Raw genomic sequence first — 20,621 nt, forward strand, 5'->3', positions numbered from 1 at the left:
TCTTCTTCCACTTCTTCCACTTCTTCTTCTCCTTCCTCTTCTTCTTATTCTCCTTTTTCTTCTTCTTCTTTCAAATATTCTTTAGAGTCACTCCTTTCGCCCTCCAACCCCCCTCGTCTCGTTGTTCTTACTTCTCCATTTCTTTTTCTCTCTTTTCACGATTTGTTGACTTTTCCCCCGTGGCCGACACAGAGCGCACAAACGTCAGACAAGCTCATGAATAATTGCTGAATAGAAGGTACACGAAACGAGATTTGTCCTCGCCGCCTTCCTTCACGGTGGTCCGCGGCGATGTCGTCGTCTTTCGTGGGGCAGATTTTTGAAACTCGGCTTGAATGCGCAGCCAGGAATGCGAACTACGCGGCGAATTCACATTCTCTGTCCGCCACACTTGGGAATTCTTCGACTAGGGCCGTGGTACAGGCAAGAAGATACGCCTGTATAAACTAACTGATCGTAGCTGGCCCACGCATCCCTGCCTGATTATGCTCGCCGCCCTGACGACGGCAGCCAAAAAAAAAAGATAAAAAATAGAGCCCTGTTTTTTTTAATGTGATTTAGACAGACACCGTAAAGGTCCTCCCTCCCATCTGGTGGTTGTGAAACTCGGCGCAACGTCTTGTTTGGTTTCTTTTTAACATTTAACCGGGTGGTACGCGGTTTCGCGCAGTGACGTCACGGTAAGCGGCATTTTGTCGGAAATCGATCTTTTCTTTTTAGAACGCGCACGCGGCAGGAAGGGGGTGTGGTTTGCGTTGTCTCGTGCGTTGCGTTCAAACGGCAGCTTTACGCTAACGCACCGAGGTTCGAACTATTCGCTCTGATTTTGTTTAGCGGGATTGCATTGCGCGGGCTTTTTTTTCTTCGAAATGCTTGCAGTTTGCCGTTTTGCCTGAATCCTGTTGTGCTTCGTTCTTTCTTTTTTTTCAAGCGGCGACAGTGAAAGGGCAATTTTCGAGCAGCCGTTTTTTGTTGACCTATCTATCAAATGGTTTTCCAGGAGTGGCCGCAAGCGTTGGCCAAGTTTAGAAACATTGTTCACCATTGATTATTTAGTCAGCTAGTCAACGAGCGAGCTACCATGGACCGGGTCCCAGCCCCTCGCTTTCGCAGTCTGCGCCTTTCGTAAGTTGCGCGCAATTCTGACAGCTCGTTACTTGGCTCAATAGCACGTACTGTAGGACTGATTGTATTCATATATTTATGCGGCGCACGCACTATAGCGAAATTTCTGAGAAACCAAGCAGCATTCATCCAGCGTACGACAGATTAACTAAGCAGTCGAGAGTTCAAACTGTAGCGGTTAAAGATTACGTGGAACATTGATTCGTTTATCGTTCGCTGATAACTAAATAACTTCGTTATGTTTCCACAAATTAATTATAGTGCTGATTTATTTATTGATTGATTGTCTGATTGATTTATTATCTGATTCATTTATTGTCTGATTGATTGATTGATTGATTGATTGATTGATTGATTGATTGATTGATTGATTGATTGATTGATTGATTGATTGATTGATTGATTGATTGATTGATTGATAAGCGGTGCAGTGAGGGTATTGTTCCACGCTCCCTTAGTGCCACGCACGATGATGCCTGCTACGGCTGGAGATTACGTGGAACTTTGATTCGTTTATCGTTCGCTGATAACTAAATAAATCCGTTATCTTTCCGGAAATTAATTATAGTGCTGATTGATTTATTGATTGATTGACTGATTGACTGATTGATTGATTGATTAATTTATTGATTGATCAGCGCTACAGTGAGGATATTCTTCCACGCTCCCTTGGTGCCACGCACGATGATGCCTGCTACGGCTGGATTTCTCAACGCAGAGTCACGACCCCTTTCCGACGCTCAGAAAGATGGCATCACGTCGCAGTTACAACGCCAAACTTCCCCCATCCCCACGTATTCGTCCCGTTCTTGCAAAAGCGAACAAGCAAGGGGAGGGCCATGTCTTCATAATAGTCGTCGTTCCTATATCCGAAGTTTCCTCTCCAAACCAAAGGACAATACCCGAAAGAACACGAAATGAAAAAAAAAGCAAGCAGGAGAAAGACAGACGCTGGCAATAACGGGACGATTGAACCGTCCGTTCTGCTGACGCGTGCGGCCGGCGAGGTCCGTCGGAGGCCCATAAGGCAGCGGGTGTTTTGGCTGCTCTCGGGGAAAAATATATGAAAAGCCTCCAAACGCCGTTAAACCCACCGCCGTTGACCCTCTGTGGGCGATGCCAATCTTATTTAGTGGTCAGGGAAGAGCAGGTGCTCTCGGAACTCGGTAAAACCGCGTTTGAACGCGGGAGGGGTTACGTGGAGGGTCCGTTCCGCTCGATTTGCTAAATTTGTGCCCGATCCCCGGCAGTCGTGGTAAAAGAAAACGGCGTCCGGCTCTTCTACATTATGGACACTTAAGTAACATCGATTGCAGCGAGGCGTAATCCCACCAAAGGTTGCTTCTGACCCAGACTGCAATATGTTCGACTGCCACAACGTCGATTTGCAAACGATAAACTTCAGCGAATTGTTTGACCATTGAATGCCACTTAACGCGCTTACTGATCAACACGTATCGTGTGTTTTCTAATGCCCGCCACTCCTCAAAAGCCATTTCTTGTTTCTAAAAGGTTTCTTACAAGTACTGCTTAAAATAATCGCTGTAACAAACGTCGTACTCTCTTGACTTCCTCATCATATTCTTGAAAAACATTCTTACTCCCATCCATATCCTTAGTTTAGCTAAAACACCAGCTCCGACAAAGTGTCTCCCTCAACTTCCAACGAACAGGGGCCGTATTTTATAACATTTAGTTCGCTACTCTGCCACTGGCCGCTGCTTCCGGTGACGTGGCCCATGTGTAGATGACGTCACGGTGAATGTTGCAGGAACACACCGTTGATGTCACTTGCATAGACGTTCTTCGCGCCATGTCACCCTGGCGGATCGGCGCTTACGACAGCGAATGGCAGGATTAGACGCTTGGCTCGCCTAACCAGCTTCATTAGCGCTAAACCTGCCTCGAGAAATAAACTGGGCTGTGGTTGTGCAGACAATTGGTGGAGCGTGACCCAGTGACTCGGCCGGACTGAATTCAACTACATTAGGGTGGCTAGCGACGGCGCTGTAATTAGACCTGCCGTTCCTATTATTGGTCGTTTGCTTCGCGACCTCTTACTGTTTACGTCACAATTGACCTCATGGCCAAATGAACTAAAAACGAAATGAACCGTTACAGAATACAGCTCCAGATCACACCAAATTTTAATCAATTTTGTTCGTTGTGAAAGTTGGCTTCGCCACAAGGTGACTCATTATGCGGCAAAGCCAACAATCATTATGTTAGCTGCTGCTACAGTTAGTGGTGGGCCGAAACATGGAGGATAAGAAATAGTGTAGAGCTGAGACTAGAAATCGTAGGACGAGCAAATAAAAAATCATGAAAATAAAGTTAATGAAAGGAAGTACTGTGGTTTATTGAGCAAACCCAATTTTAGATGAAACTGAATAGAAGGTACGGGCACTAGGCCAACAGCAAATGCGGTGAACTAACATTCGATGCGATATGAGAGCGTCAGAGAATGTTCCAAGAGTAGGGGGACTTTCGGGGGGAAGGCGATGGTCAGACAGAGTGGCGGGCTCAAGCAACTTCCTGGAATAATGGGACAACGTCTGGAACAATGTCGGCATAATCCGGGAACAAATACCGTACAGTATAGTATGTGAGGAGTGGACCCAACTTGGATGACGATGGTGATGATGATGACATCAACGATGATTATGATAGTTGTGGCGATGATGATAACTTACCTGGTTGTTTAAAGTGCCTACTACCAGCCAAAAAGCTTAATACTGGGTGCAAGCAATGAGTAAAATATATTATTATTATTATTATTATTATTATTATTATTATTATTATTATTATTATTATTATTATTATTATTATTATTATTATTATTATTATTATTATTATTATTATTATTATTATTATTATTATTATTATTATTATTATTATTATTATAAGATCACAAAAACGACAAGAGAAGAATGAAGCTCATGGTGAAGATCCAGAACAGAGGAACGTATAATGAAATTCTGCTGGGTACCGAGCCATGCTGGAATATACGGTAATGAAAGACCCGACAAATGTGCTGCACAAGCTCGTAATCACGAAATCAAGAGAGTCAGCATGCCACATAGAGACTGCACGAAAATAATACACAGTAATCTCAAGGCTAAATGGCAGGAAACCTGGGACAACGAAATAACAAACCATTTGGTAAAGCCCATACTGGCTGAATGGAAAACCTGCAGTCACCGGGAACGTTTTATAGAAGTAATTCTGTGCCGTCTCCGTATTGGATATAAAAACCTTACACACAACTTCCTACTAACAAAAGAAGAAAACCTAACTGTGAAAAATGCGTTGATGAAATTACAGTACACCACATCCTATTCTTATGCACGGAACATGAATCACTGAGGAAAGAATATTTTACTCCATGCTAAAAAGAACACTCCTCTTCACCGAGCATTGATTTTAGGTTAAGATGCACTTATTGATACCCCAAGCGTTTTTAGCTTTTTAAGGGAAGCATGTCGCCTTGAAAAGCTCTGAATTCCGACCCTGCGTCTTGTCACAAATAGTGATACACCTCAGCCACCTTCTCGTTTCTGCGAAGAAGGCTCAGATTTTTTTTATTTGATTAGTTGGGAGCCTCGAGATCCTAGCCCAGGCCAGGATGGTCGCTGAGGTTACCTGACCTTATTTAAAGCTTTCACTAAAAGCCAGCTTTAAAGTTCCTTTCCTTTGTCATTAATAAGAAGTAGGAACTAACGTTCTAGGCCCTCTACACGACTGATGGCTTTTTACGTGTTTGTATTATTGAGAAGAGAACATTTTTCTACACCTCGAGCTTGGCGAATGATAGCCTTAGATGCTTATGCGCCACTGAACCCGACACAACCCAACAGGATGAAGATCGTCATGGCGATGGGATGGCGCAGAGCCAAATCTCAGATGACGAATGGCCGTTAATCAGAAGATAATTATTGAAAAACGTACAGGATGTAAAGGGTGGAAGACATTCGGGATATAGAGTGGACTAGGGCTGATACGGTCTGGTCGGCACATGGTGACCGAGGGGATGTAATAGGACCAAGAAGAAACAAAGGGAACGAGGCAAACACTGGCGTTGACTAGCAAACAAATGCGATCGTCAGCGCAAATGTGCGTCTCCTTTCCTTTGTCCCGTCTTAGCTCTGTTAATCCTCTCCGTCAACATTTAGAGTAGCTGGGCATTGATAAAGATAACAGACGAAGGCTTGTATTACAGAGTAGTGCGAAAACAGAACTATAATAAAAGCATTAGTGCGAGAGCCACTGAGGTTCAAAGTGCCGTTTTCTTAAGTGGAGGAAAGATAGCCGTGGGCTATACCGAAATTGTGGGGGCACTGGCGTGATCCTGGATCACGCTGGGAGTGAACATGGAACAACCATGTCTCATGGCCCTGTTGAAGTGAGTTTCCGCACTCTTTCGTCCATGAACTTGTTTGTCGTCCTTTTTACAGCGCCATCTGTTATAGCCGGACTTCACAGAGATCTCGTCGTAGTCGTCATGAAATTTCATCACGTAGGTATGTATCAAGGTCGCTCGTCCCACTGTCATTGGTCACGACAGTGATTTTCATGGGTCACGTGACATAAGGCGAGCTCATTTAGAAGGACCGAAACGCCAATTTGAATTTTAAATTTGTTGTCGCATTCCCGTGTTATACGAGAAATATACCAGGCGTTTCAGGGAAGCCGGCTACTAATTAATTAAAATAGGGTTTTTGAGATAAAGAAAAGCTACCTGCGGCATAGTAATACATAGTGTTGGCGGACGTCACAAACCAGGAGAATTGTGGTAACTACTAAAGTGATGGACTAAATTCTAATAAACTTTTAAACTCTTACCCATAAGCACCTGATTCCAATTCGAGATTTGTGGCCGGCCGTTGGTAATAACCACGTCGCCACACCAACTCGCTAGTCCAGTTTTCTTTACCGTTGTAATTTTCACGCTCACTCCCACACAAACAACGCAGTTATGTAAGGAGATGTCCCTTGACATTTCAGAGAGACTGAAAAGGATGCAGGGCCCCTCACCTTGCCTGAACAGTGACTCGGCGACGGTGGGCAACTGTGACTGCGTTGAGGCGCCGATCACGATCACGGGTCGGCTACGCTGAGAGAAGAGCGATCCCCAGATGCCGGGATGGTCGCTGTGGCTGCGACGGTGGCCTGGCCGGGAGCTTTGGAATACATTGAAGCTGTCATGCAGAAACGTCATTGCCTGCGCCAGCCACGAATGAAGAGACAAAGAAAGGAACGGAAGATTGGAGAAGAAAGCTTTTAAGAAAGGAATTAAGGTTGGGGAATACATGTTAAGCCCGTATAATGAAGAATGCTTAAAGAGGAACGCTAAGGCGCTCGTGTGCTGTGCGATGCCAGTGCACGTTAAAGATCCCCAGGTGGTCGAAATTATTCCGGAGCCCTCCACTACGGCACCTCCTTCTTCCTTCACTCCCTCCCTTATCCCTTCCCTTACGGCGCGGTTCAGGTGTCCAACGAAATGTTAGACAGATACTGCGCCATTTTCCTTTCCACAAAAACCAATTATTATTATTATTATTAAAGAGGAAGGAAGAAAGGTAAAGGAAAGAAGGCTAAAGATTAAGAGAGAGAGAGAGAGACAAAAACTTTATTTGGGTGCTTTCAAGGGCTTGGCGTCTCGAGGCCTCCATCGTCTTCATTGCGCTGGCGACTTGAGGCCTCTTCTTAAGCAAGGTTGGGCCCCTATTCCAGGGCTGCACTGAGCCTAGCTACCTCACTTGCGTGCTGCACTAGAGCCCTTTGTGCCGTGAGCTCGCAGCTGGTGAGGCGACTCTCCCATTGCTTCGCACTCGGGCTATTGTGTTGGTGGAATGTTTGGTTGCGTTTACATTCCCATGTGATGTGGTAGAGTGTAGGTGTGGCCCCACACCAGGGGCAGGTATCTCTGTACTGCGTCGGGTTTAAGATGTATAAATTTGTAAAGATAAATAGATTTTGTTTAAGATGTATAAATTTGGGAAGGAGTTTGTTTGCAGGTTAAAGAAAAAAGGTAACAAAGAAAGCGCGGATGAGGCTAAGGAATTAGAAGTTGAGGAAGGAAGGACAGAAGGTTAGGGAAAGAAGGAGGGAGGAAAGGAAGGTTAAAACAGGATGGAAAGAAGGGAAGTTAAGAAAGAAATGAAGAATTATAAGAGAGAAAGGAATGAAATGGCGGCAAGGAAGGAAGAGGGGCGAGTTAAGGGACGACAGTGAAATATCGAGCGAAAGGAGGAATGCGTTAGTTATACCAAGTGGTCGCGTGACGTCACGGAAGCCATTTTGCGGTACAGGGCGTAGCTTCAGCGGTGCAAGCCGGAGCAGGTGGAAGTAAGCTGATTAGTCGTGAGCGTTTCCTTAGCCATGAGTAATGACCATGAACAATACTTTTCCATGAGTCATGAGGAATACTTTGGTTTGAACTAGTTGGTTGTAACGAGACATAATCGCTCATCAGGCGTACTTAATTAACACCCTAGAAGCTATTCAGAACCGCGCAGCACGTTACATAACCTCAAATTATGACAGATACTACAGCATCACCAGGATTAAATCAACACTCAATCTGCTACGACATGAGAACCGTCGAAAAATCTCACGACTTTGCCTTCTTCATAAATTGTATTACAACTTTCCTTACCTCCGTGACTCATTACTCCTACCTCCCATCCGAACATCGCGTCGCCTCTTCAATTCCCTGAGTGTTCAGCGTTTACATGGTTCTACAATAGCCTTCAATAAATCATTTCTACCTACAGCAATAGAAAATTGGAACCAGTTACCAGATCACATCGTTAACAAGCGTGACGCTAGTAAATTTAGAGACGCACTAATCGAACATTACATCAAATGAAAAAACAACCTCATGCTTTGATTTTTACCATTTATTTTTTCTTGTTACTATTCCCTATTTAGCCTATCCGCCACCATGTATTGATTAGAACTGCATTTTAACATTTCACAGTGTATTCCAGATCCTTTTTGCATTGTGTTGTATTTTACTGTATTAACATTGTTATTCTCTTTACTTTGTATTTCAACTGTCCCCCCCCCCCCCTTATGTAATGCCCGAAAAGGGCCTTTAAGGGTACAATAAATGAAGGAATGAAAATTCGATGAAGTGCGACGACACGAAGGACGAACACAGAGAGACAGGACTGTCTCTGTGTGTTCGTCCTCGTGTCTTTGCGCCAGTTTGTATTTCTGCATTTATGTCTCGGCAGAGAATGGGCCGACACGGATTTATTTAGGGAATATGGGGCTGCCGCCCGTAGCCTGAAACTGCCGTGCGACCACACTGAGTCCGGGAGCACGAGTACACATGTCGCCAGGTTCCAAGAGTGCCACTTGCCGGAATATAACTTTTCCACTACAACTCTCTTGCAGAAGTAATGTTTCTGTGTCTTTCTGTTCACTTCAGCGCCGCTTTCCCTCTTCCGCTTTCACTTCCCCTTCCGTCCTTTCCCTCATGGCATGGTTCAGACGCCTACCGAGAGTTAAGCAGTTACTGCTTCTTTCCCTTTTTCATCACCAACTTCTCACTGGCCACCTCCTCCTTTGGATTTCTCATTAGATGACCGACCTTGAATTGGATTGGTCTGGGTTCGAGTATTTCCTCTCTACAACAGGTGCACCTTACGTATTAAGCTGTGCGATGTCAGTGCGCGTTAAGGATCCCTAAGTGTTCAAACCCGACCGTGGCGGCTGCGTTTTTATGGAGGAAAAACGCTAAGGCGCCCGTGTGCTGTGCGATGTCAGTTCACGTTAAAGATCCCCAGGTGGTCGAAATTATTCCGGAGCCCGCCACTACGGCACTTCTTCTTCCTTTCTTCTTTCACTCCCTCCTTTATCCCTTCCCTTGCGGCGCGGTTCAGGTGTCCAACGATATATGAGACAGATACTGCGCCATTTCCTTTCCACCAAAAACCAATTATTATTATTATTATTAAATTATTCAGAAGGTCTCCACTACAGCACCTCTTTCTTGCTTACTTATTTCACTCCCTCTTTTATCTTTTTCCTTGTGACGTGGTTCGGTTGTCCACGGACACGTGGGACAGTTAGTGAGCGATTTCAATTGCGCTATTTCCTTTCTTCAAAAACCACTAATTTCTGCAAGCGTCCTAGGCTGGTCGGCATCAGTGATAGCAGCGTAAAAACAAAGGGGTCAATGGACGGAGATCTGACAAGGACGAGCGTCGATTGTTTGATTTTTCTTCTGCATTCATTCAATATTCTTTTTTTTTTGTAAAAATAAGTCTGATAAATTGTACGAAACATAGCATCCTCAGAGAAAAGTTTCAGCCATAAAACGATGCCGTGCTTTCCTTACATTAGACGAGTACGCATCAACCTCAAAGTTTGAAAAATGAGCGCAGATGAACAAAATGCTACGCAATTGAATTTGAATGCATTGGTTTGCTTCTGTCAAGATAAGGAAACTCATCACGTTGGTCTATTCATTACTGTGAAGCTGTCTTATTTTGCGTAAGTGACTCGCGTAATTTCTTAATTTTCAGGAAGCTACACACAGAGACAGTACACAGTTGATCAGCAGTCGTTGCTAAAGTGAGTAGCACATGCTTCGACTGTTAAGAATTCAGTCTTGGCTAAATAAAGTAGCACATTCACCGAAAAGCAGCGTAAAGAAATGGAGACAGAACTTTATTTCTACTAACCCTTCAACTCCAATTGTTGCGTGCCGTCCAAAGGCGAAGCCCACGTACAGCATCCGATGGCGATTTTGTCATCCGCAGCGGTTACCATGAACGCTATTGCTTGGACGTCTTTCGCTTGCAGGCTCGAAGTGGCCTCCCTGTCTAGGGACCCACTCGCAGATGGCACTTCACAACACCTGGTACTCTTCTGCTTCTGTGCACATCATGCACGCCTGAACGGGTCCGTATCACTCGACAGAAGTGATCGTATTATCAGTGAAAACAACCTGATTGTCTCCAAGTCATTAGGTGGCAATTAAGAATCAGCGATCGCGAACGCAGGATCAATGAGCTGAAAAGAACAGAATTTCTTCCGGCTCGGAGACAAAAGTTTCGATGGCAGACGGTAAGCAGTCGACGACACATTCACTGGCTGCCCCACGAAGCAGCCGTCGTTGGCAGACGACACGCATACCAGACGTAACTATCGATTACATCTTCAACGGTCTCATTCAAGCACTCGTCGCAAGCGGGCTAAATGAGCCAGCCACGATACGACTTGGCTGCGAACGAAAAAGGATTTCCGAACACTTCCGGTAGCTTGCCTGACTGCAGCCCAGCGACCACCCGTTCGACTGTCCTTCGGGAACTTCTCTTCCACGCACCGTCCACAAACTGTTCCCATTCCTGCGTCGATGAATCTTTGCCACCCTCGACGCAGAATTCGAAGCACTCTCACGTCTGTTACGAAGACTCAGCAGAAGGCCGAGACATAAAACATTGACTCAGTTGGATACCTTGGCGGTAGTCTCAGTGTCGTCCAGAAATCGTAAGACGAGATGCCGCAATGCGCGCGGTTTCGTACAGTCATTAGCGGCGACGTTAGTACGTCATTACGCCTTCTATACCCGATGTGTGATGGCAGGAGTAGGGCGTCAGCGTCGGCCTACGATTGTCCGCAACGCGGCGCTAGCGTCGAACACTCATGTTCCCTCGAATGAAGCAGCGTGCCCGGGTGAGTGGCAGTATCAACCGCTCGCATGAATGCACGCAAGTGCCTCTCGTGTGGAAACATCGCAGAAACCATTTGCATATCCCAATCCTCGCCAGTCACGCCAACGCAGTGGTGTGCGCAAACATTGGCGCAGGCAAGGTGGTGGAAGATGTCCCGTCTCTTGTTCTTTTATGTTTTTAATGTTGTGTTTTGCAACCTTCTCTTTATGTAGTTCTCTCTTTTAGAAACATGTACGTCATTCGCGATGTATCGACGCTTATGCCATCACGTCGTTGCCATGGGCCGTTTTATTTTGCCACCTGCAGTCAGTCCTTTATTGCGCCCCAAATATACATATCTATAGTCACAATTTCCAAACGTCTGTTTCGGCAGTGGTGTGAGCAGCGTTCCGGCGTATGTTTAGTAGCACCCCCACACTCATGGCGCAGCACGAAACCTTGTGGGCATGAAAGTAAGGACAAAGTTAACTTAACAGAGGAAGCACAACTCAGGAGAGGCCCTCGCTATCCGAGCTGCACGCCAGAAAGTGTGCCGGAAGTCACGCGCTTTCGCGAGGAATTCTGGGAGTATTTGGCCGCCAGCGCAGCCAATAGTAACGCTGGTCGCCGTGGCGTCGTCTGCTGCATTGTCTGCTGCGCATGCGCGCGCTGAACCGGCGGCAACGTCAAGGGGGTGGGGGGTTGCAGGGGGGCAGGGGGAGCCGGCTTCAAAAAGAATGTGATGTAACCGCCTCTCCTGAGTTCATTCCTTCTTCCATGGTTAATTCACACGGGTCGCGAAGGCGAAGCTCGAATGCGGTTTAGGTCCAAGTGCCAGCGATATCAGTTTGTGGTGGCAGTGGAAATGAAGCGCCGAATTGAGGATAGTGGATGAAGGTAATACAAAAGAATATATTTTAGCATATATTTGTCGTCCATAACCTACAACATTATATTAGTTACTGCTATTTGAAATTATTTCTGTTAGTATACACTTCCACCTAAAGAGCAACGTTTTTCCTATCATAAAAAAAAAATTACCCTTTTAGCGCCCTCTCCCAGCAGCAGCGGTGATGCCGCTAGCTGCCAGCCTTGGCCGGCATGTGTGGGTCTGGTGGGTCTCGTCATCTCGTGACATTGTTGTGTGCGGTTATTTTTAGGTTATTTTTCCTCGCGCTTTGCTGTAGTAGATAACGTGTGTATATAATTATAACTATAATTGGTTTTGGGGGTAAGGAAATGGCGCAGTATCATTCTCATATATCGTTGGACACCTGAACCGCGCCGTAAGGGAAGGGATAAAGGAGGGAGTGACAGAAGAAAGGAAGAAGAGGTGCCGTAGTGGAGGGCTCCGGAATAATTTCGACCACCTGGGGATCTTTAACGTGCACTGACCTCGCACAGCACACGGGTGCCTTGGCGTTATTCCTCCATAAAAACGCAGCCGCCGCGGTCGGGTTCGAACCCGGGAACTCGACCGCGGCGGTTGCGTTTTTATGGAGGAAAAACGCTAAGGCGCCCCTGTGTGCACGCTTGCTTTTCAACATACCAGCCACAGTTCCGGTTGAAGGTTTGGGCGCTTTTTCCCAAGGAAAGACGATGCCGTTCGAGACAAAGAGCGTACAGCACGCGTAGAACTGGTGCTCCGTAGGAGAGAGAAAGAGAGAGAAAACTTTATTGTTGGAGAGGAAGTCGGGGCACGCCCCTGGGTCTCCGCACGACCCCACTGCACTCAAGTGTTTATGTCCTTAAGGTCCATAACACTGGCAGCCCGGCCGGTGGCGATGGTCTGCACGGCCGGGTCCTCCGAGCGCAGCAGGGTCTCCCAGTCCTCCCAGGTCTTGAGGTCCTCTAGGCCGCGCGGGGGAGGGTCCGCCGGGCAGAGGGAGAGGATGTGGAGGGAAGAGGCGAATGGTTCTGGGCACAAGGTGCAGGCAGGAGTGGGGAAGGAGGGGTGATTGTGGGCTAGGGTCAGGGGTGAGGGGAGTGTGTGTGTCTGTAGTTTGCGGCAGAGTGTTGCGTGTTTGTTATCTAGGGAGGGGTGGGGCGGGGGGTAGAGCTGGCGCGAGGCTCTGTAGGCCTGCGTCATCTCGCTGAACAAGTGCATTCGCTCCCTCGCGAATCCCCGATCCGAGGCCAACTGAACCCGGTTTAAAGAACCTCGGGCTAAAAGGTTGGCGGCCTCGTTTCCGGGATTCCCGAAGTGCGCAGGCACCCATATAAGCTCTACATGGCGGGGTGGGGGGGGGGGGGGGGGGGGGCATCGGGCGAGCCCAGTATGCCAAAAGCAGGGACGTGGACTCGGTCTCGCGCAAAACTTAGAATTGCAGTTTTAGTCTGTTAAAATGTACTGGGCTTCCGTGCGGGTGATGGCAATTGCGATGGCGGCTTCCTCTGCAGCCTCTGGGGAGGTGTCAGGGGGGAGAGGTAGTGTGAGGAGGGCGGATGAAGAGCAGTCCACCACGGCTGCGGTTGCTTCGTCACCCGTGCAGGCGGCGTCCACCCTTACGGCGTCCGGCTCGGAGCCGTACACCCAGTGGAGTGCCTTCGCACGGGCTCTGCGGCGCTGCTCATGGTGGGAGGGGTGCATATTTTTTGGCAGTGGCTTGATGACCAGCTCTCGGTGAAGGGATCGAGGAATGGGGAGGAGGGTTGGGTCGTTGGCCGGTATTCTGATTCCGAGGGAGTCCAGGATATACCAACCTGTGGAGGTTTGTGTAAGCCTTATGTATTGGGCCTGTCGATGGGTCTCCACGAGTTCCCCGATCGTGTTGTGGAGCCCCAGGCCTAGTAATCTGTCTGTGGGGGTGCTGTGGGGAAGATGAAGTGCGACTTTGAATGCCTTGCGGATCAAGGCATGTCGTGTTTGGATAGTTCTAGGTATGGGGTAGTGTAGAGCACACGGCTGAGGACAATGGCATGAATGAGGCGACAGAGGTCGCGCTCCTTCATGCATCTATGATGGCCTGAAACTGTGCGGATGAGATGCGATATCGCGCCTGCAACCTGCTTGAGTTTCTTGAGGGTGGTGGTGTTTTAGCCATCGTTCTGGATATGCAGGTAGGAAAGTTTGAAATTTTGAACTGCTCCGCCTTGCGACGGTTGGATATTACAGTCACTCTGGCAGGCCGTTGTCACTGGGTGCATATAATAAATAAATAGAAAGGTGTCTTAAAACTCCTGTGTGGGAGATGTCAGATGTGACTTGCGTGCACATATTCCATAGAAAATTCTGTTTATTTCCTGGCACCTGCCGTAGTACTGTACTGAGTGAGTACACTACAGTACATGTGAGTAATGTACATGAGTCGAGGACGAAGGAGGAAGACACAACGAGTCCTGACTATTTAAGTATTGTGTAGGCAGTGAGCACTGGTCTTTCTGCGTCATCGTCTCGTGTGGCACACTGATTCTCCCGCCAAACGAAACGTTCTCTATTATGCAACGCACTTTGTTACGGTGTAAGCCGTTCTGCATAGACTACCCTGACTCCTCGCATGGATGAGGTCCGTCCAAGGTCATTGACTGAAGCAGCCAGGAGAGAAACATTAGGGAATGAAGAGATGGGCGGGAATGGGAGAAAAAGGGAAAGTAGAGAAAAATGACGGACGCTGTCGCTGACAGAGAGGTAATAATAATAATATTATTAATAATATTAATTGGTTTTGGTGGAAAGGAAATGACGCAGTATCTGTTTCATATATCGTTGGACACCCAAACCGCGCCGTAAGGGAAGGGATAAAGGAGAGAGTGAAAGAAGGAAGGAAGAAGAGGTGCTGTAGTGGAGGGCTCCGGAATAATTTCGACCACCTGTGGATCGCTAACGTGCACTGGCATCGCGCAGAACGCGGGCGCCTTAGCGTTTTGACTCCATAAAAACGCAGCCTCCGCGGTCGGGTTCGAACCCGGGAACTCCGGCTCAGTAGTCGGGCGCCTTAACCACTGAGCCACCGCGGCGGGTAGAGAGGTAGAACGAAGCGAAAAAATGTTGGCCAGAAGAAAAAGGAGGAGAAAGAAACAAGAGAAGAATATGGATGGCCAAGGGAGAAGGAAGACAAGTGGAGAAAATGAAGGGATGCTGCTGCGGAGAGAGAAATTTAAAAGAAATAGAAAGGCCACAGAATCTCATCCTGTTGGGCTAGCTGTGAAAACTTCCATGCGCTCAGAGCGATTGCTCGCACTCGCAACTGCCAGTCAAATCGGTTCTGTGCTTCTCTCTCCGAATGGCTGCAGCTATAGGTTGAGAGCGAAAGCACTAAGTGAGATATCTCAGCCAAGATTCCCTCTGCGGGCGGCACGGAATGCAAAACAACAAACATAAAAACCGGAGCGTGCGGATGACGCAGCAGCTGTCTTGCCCGGTGATGCGGAGAACGCTCGTCAGAGTAGACATCGTCGTTGAAGCTTGCACGGCACGGAGCGAGACGTGCTCAGAGCCTTTATGGAAAAGTAGATCTTCCGAGTTTGTAGAAGGGAGCCCGACCTCTCCGCAGCATCAGCGGAGCGCAACGTGCGCACTAGAGGTAGCTCGAGAACATTAAATGTTCAACAGTTTCGGCACCCCCACAATCACTACTTAGGCCGTTGCCCTCGCCGCGAAGGCGGAGGCGGCGTTTTGCAGTCTTCACACATGTGATTCGCAGTTGGGAGGAGAAGAGTTCGAATTCATGGAGAGCTATCGGACGAGGATGGTTTCCTTCCGTAAGGCGATGGCCCGGATGTCGGAGAGTAGTGAGTCGGTCATCCTCGTATAGGCAGCGAATAAGTTTGTCACGAAGACGGGCGGGTTGGAGCCACTTGTGTGGGCCCCTGGCTAACTTCCCTGCAAGAGATGCCGATGTGGGAGGGGAGCCACTTGGTTTACTACATCGCATCGCCAGACACAAAAGGCGCAGAGTCTGCTATCATGTGGTTGAACGACACCTGTGCCGTGATCTCTGTTGCGCAGCTGATCAAGGGCTCCCTTCGAGCCACAAAAAAATAGCCACTTCACGATGTCAGGCACTTCCTCCAGCAGAGCAGGTCATTGCCGCAGGTGTTCCACAGCGTGATGTCGCCGGCATTGAGGACGTGCTTGAGGTGGGGAATAGTTTCTAGGTTTCGGGCGAGGGAGATTAGGGTGATGTTAAACAGGAAAGAGAAGAGGACGCACCCTTGAGGGGTGTTGATACACTGAAGCGTGAAGGATGGAAAGAGAGAGGGCCGAAGTGTATCTCAGCCGTGCGGTCAGTGAGGAATGCTTCAATGTCGGTGTATATCCACGCACCCACACTCAATGCAATCATGATTGGCTGATTTCCGATGCGATCGAAATATTTAGAGAGATCCAAAGCCAAGACAGCCTTGGTGTGACACGGTAGAAGTAGATCGAAAGAGTAGTGTGTGGGTTGCAGCATATGCAGAAGATAGGGGGGGGGGGGGATCCCAATATGCTGTGCGTTTTTAGATTGTTGTCCGCCATGTGTGTTCAGTCTCGCTAACACAACATGCTCGAACGAAGAGCTTCCCGAGGCATGACGTTAGCAAAATCGCGTGAAGGTCTTGAAGTGTAAGCGGTTTCTTGGGTTTGGGTATGAATATTACCTTCGCGTGGCGCCAGGACTGCAGGGGGATACCCTGGAGTACATTGGCGACAACTTCAAACATACTTATTCCCATCCCCTCAGTTCGCTCACTTGTTCCACCCCACCTACTTCCTTCCCTTTATACTGTACCACCTGTGGAGCCAGCCCCCCCCCCCCCTCTCCTTCTTTCCCCCCAAACACTCTATCAGCATGCCCGCATCGCATCGTTGTACAGCCCTTTCGCACACCCACAGCGCAAGCTGATTTAACGGGGCTAGGTTTAAGGCGAAAGCCAGAGGGGTCCTGGAGTGAGCAGCCCAGCCCTCCCAAGAAAGTTTGTAACTTTGCTTTTAAATAAAGCTTGCCCTCTTCCTGGACTCTACAGCCCGCTTCAAGAAACAGTTTGTCTTATTCGCAGCCGCAGAACTGGCTCAATGGACACCTCTGTAACGCTTTGAAGTAGGTGGTGGTTTCACACACACAGCTTTTTCGGAAAATTTGCAGCACCCAGCAGTCTAAACAGTACCTCACATCAATAGGTCAGCAGTACATCAATCCATGATCTCTTGGGCGTGTTATTCACACGCCTTCTTACTGGGTTTCGGCGCTATGAAATTAGATACAGCAGTTCATGCTTGCCTGATGCCGTTAGTAACCACAGATTTGTAGTAGTATACGCTAATTACCCTACATGATACAACACATGGCGGTTTTAAGGAATGTGATGAGAGTCTGATTTTTTAATTGAATGACGGGGGACGCGCGCACGCAGTCCCCCACTACCAAAAATTGCATGCCCCATCTGCCTCATTAGAGGGAGTGGCAGGGGTCAACGCGGGCGCAGTGCAATGCCCACGTCTCACCCTGGAGGCTCCTCCATCCTGACCAAGGATGCCCCGGCACCAGGTAAGTATGCGGTACGGATCTTAGGTCCGGCAAAGCCACCATCTTCGACCGCAATGCAGTTACCAGTGAGCGTTTTGTTATGAACAAATCGTAAACTCGAAAAAAAGCTTCAAGCGTTAATTCTGCTATTTATCTCCTTGTTTTCCGCTAGAACACCAAAACTTTAACTGCATTTCTGGTTTTACTTTAAAATTGTCCCTTGGCTGCTCTTAAACGCTTCAACACATTGTGTTTTCGTCCCTTCAGCACCCGTGGCGCCATCTGCTTTCCATTTCAGGGCGTGCACATTCCATGAGAGCTCATAAATGGCAGTAGCAGCGCTAGGGTATCAGCCAGGTCTCTGGCTGCTGACCGTACCCCTCTTTCTCACACTTGCGTTCTTCCATCTAAGCAGCGCGCATGGTCTCCGCGGTAGCTTTCGCGCCTTGCGGAGATCCCGCTTCCATTTCTTTTGTTTGGTGGGGCACTAAGCATCCCTCGTTGCTTTCGCTGTTTCATTTCATTTCTCCATTCTGCCTGCTGTCCTTTATTTCCGCTGCCCCAGCTCAGGTGCTTCAGTATCGATGGCAGATGCCGGGGCTAGCAAAAATCTTTTCCTTCCTTTTTACTATTATTTTTAATAAAACCACTTCCACCACCACCTGTTTCAAGGGGCGCAGCGCTCGCCCGACCTTCAGCGGCCTTAGCTAAGATTCGCGGCGCAGAACAAGCGGAGGAAAAAATTAGCTGCGGTTTAACTGCTGCTGCACCTGGTAAGAGAGATCTGTAGAGTATCGGGCAACTAGACGCGGTTTGGCGTCAGTAACGTTCAAGGCGTTCCGCACACTGGATAGGCAGCGCGCCCACCCTGCCACCCGGGCTGGTGGCAGATAAATTAATGGTTGATCGCGAGAGGTTGGTCGCCCAATTAACGCTGTGGCCTATTGCTGCAGTGCCGCGTGTCTTCTACAACGTTGTGAATGCCAACGCATGCAGCGCCCATCTGTCACTACCGCCACGTAGCTCAACGCGTGGCTGAGGTGTGCGCTGTGCCAGAGGGCCAGCTATGCACCTTTCCTTAGCTTTCAAAGCTCCCGCTCTTCTTCTGTTTCGGCTGCCCGTTTCGCGCTTTTACGCTCTCTATCGATTGCTAAATCTCTCGCACCGTTGTCAGTGTCGACCGAATGATCAGACTCGGCCCGACGTCTGCGAGTACCCACTCTCGAGGACGTAGACTCCGCCTGGCTTGCTTCGTCCATAGAGAGACAATGGATAGACAGCGCGCCGCGGCGACGGCGGAGCGTGCGGCTGCAGCAGCTGTGAGTCGCGTGGTACGTTAAGCATCGTGTTAGCAGCTCCACTCTTCCTGTTCAATTCGTAATTGAATTCAAAAATGATGTCATTTGTGGTAATGGTTTTTTATTAAAATAATAGTAAAAGGAAGGAAAAGATTTTTGCTAGCCCCGGCATATGCCATCGATACTGAAGCACCTGAGCTGGGGCAGCGGAACTAAAGGATAGCACGCAGAATGGAGAAATGAAATGAATGAGGTGAGGGGACAGGTATAGAGGAGGGGGGGTTGGGGGAAAGGAAATGGCGCAGTATCTGTCTCATATATCGTTGGACACCTGAACCGCGCCGTAAGGGAAGGGATTAAGGAGGGACTGAGAGAAGAAAGGAAGAAAGAGGTGCCGTAGTGGACGGTTCCGGAATAATTTCTACCACCTGTGGATCTTTAACATGCACTGACATCGCGCAACACTCGGGCGCCTTAGCGTCTCGCCTCCATGGAAACGCGGCCGTCGCGGTCGGGTTCGAATCCAGGTCATTTGTGCAAACGCAGCGCGATCGGCGCCGCTAGGCTGGTAAAGCTTCCGCTTCAAAAATTGCGGTGGTAGCATGGTGGTCTCGTGCAGTGGCCAGCGATCTACTTAGCGCCGCCGTATCTACTTATTTCTGCATGCCTAGATGGCCTCAGACAAACAGGCAACGGGCTTTTAAAGGGAAAGCTTTATACTACTCCCCTCCGCAGTTTCTTCGCCGTGCGCGCCGTGTGCGCGCGTTTCACCTTGAACTGACCTTGGACCACGTGACAGCTATGACGTCAATCAGCCGCCGGCGCCGCCGAAACCGAGCGCTCGCCTGTTTCTATGGGTTGTCGGCGTTCGTTGCGTTCAATTAGAAGTACGGAAAGCTGGGCAAGTTGGTTACGACTTACTACTTAAGCAACATTTGCCATTAAGTTGGTTACTACATAAGCAACATTTGCCGAGCTCTGCAGCGGAAGCGAGAGTCCCTACTAGGAAGGACGATTGGTGGTGGTTGTAGCACAGCACACGTAGAGAGGAGGGTTGAGTGCGTCAAAGGTGTAGTATACAAGGTCACCCTTTTATGCGGTGGATGGTATGTAGGCCAGACTGGGCGATGTCTTAACGAAGGCCTGTGGGAGCATCACAATTCTTTGGAGAGGGCAGCCGGTTCGAATTTGGCGCTGCACTGCAGGCAGCCTAAGCACACGTGCGCCCCATTGGTTCATCAGACATCCGTCATCTTCAAACATAGAGATCAGATAGCAAGGGAACTAGTAGAGGCATATCACATGGACAAGGGGGGTGCTGCATGAATTAGCAAGCCCTCATTATCACTGGCTAGCCGCGAAATCACCTTTTTGGAGCATGCATGTGTAGAAATGTAGATTTAAGATGTTCAGTGATGACGCAGTGCTTCTTCAATCTTTTTTTGTTCTGTTTAGTGTTTGGCGGGTATGGTATATGTATACATGTGCGTAATAAATCACCAGTTGAAAGTCAGCGCTCGTGTCGTCGTGTTTGTTCCGTCCTCGTGTTTTTCCGCGCTGTTTTACCATGGACCGTGTTCATTGGCGTTGCCGTTCACAGCGTTCTATACTCAGATGATTTTGAGGAAAGGAAGGTTATTGGGCGTATTAAGGTGGGCGAGGGGGTCGGGTTAGTATAATCCTCTATGATAATCCAATGCACTTTACTCGAACATTCTAGTCCTCCGATTTTCAAATTTCGCTCTGCAAATGACGTCACAACCCTCACGACCAATCACGGAATTTCGTCACGGAGAAACGGGTGAAACGGGTGTTTTTGCAAGACAACCTACGTGCTAACGCATTAATCTAGTTACACTAAGAATGTAAATTTGAGTGCTCTGCTCAATGTCTAACTTTTTCGCCACCCGCCAACGTAGTGAGGGCGTTCGGTGGTGGTGGAGAAAAACGTTCGACATTTTATGACATCACGAGTTGCGCGAAATATTAAGAAGTGAATTCATTTACTTTATCTACCTTACGCGGTGCAGTAACGGGGAGTCAATTGCGAGGGGAGCACTTAATTGACTGCACATGAAAAA

At 48.3% G+C, this 20,621-nt stretch overlaps 1 non-coding gene across 1 annotated transcript; it reads right to left on the reverse strand.

The window, feature by feature from the left end:
- Positions 1 to 17,108: 17,108 nt before the first annotated feature.
- On the reverse strand, positions 17,109 to 17,271 carry LOC144102831 (U1 spliceosomal RNA). The gene has a single exon (XR_013308233.1). It is a non-coding gene; the product is annotated as a U1 spliceosomal RNA (small nuclear RNA).
- Positions 17,272 to 20,621: the final 3,350 nt, after the last annotated feature.

This window comes from Amblyomma americanum, chromosome 8 (genome assembly GCF_052857255.1).
Source record: "Amblyomma americanum isolate KBUSLIRL-KWMA chromosome 8, ASM5285725v1, whole genome shotgun sequence".
Classification (NCBI taxonomy): domain Eukaryota; kingdom Metazoa; phylum Arthropoda; class Arachnida; order Ixodida; family Ixodidae; genus Amblyomma; species Amblyomma americanum.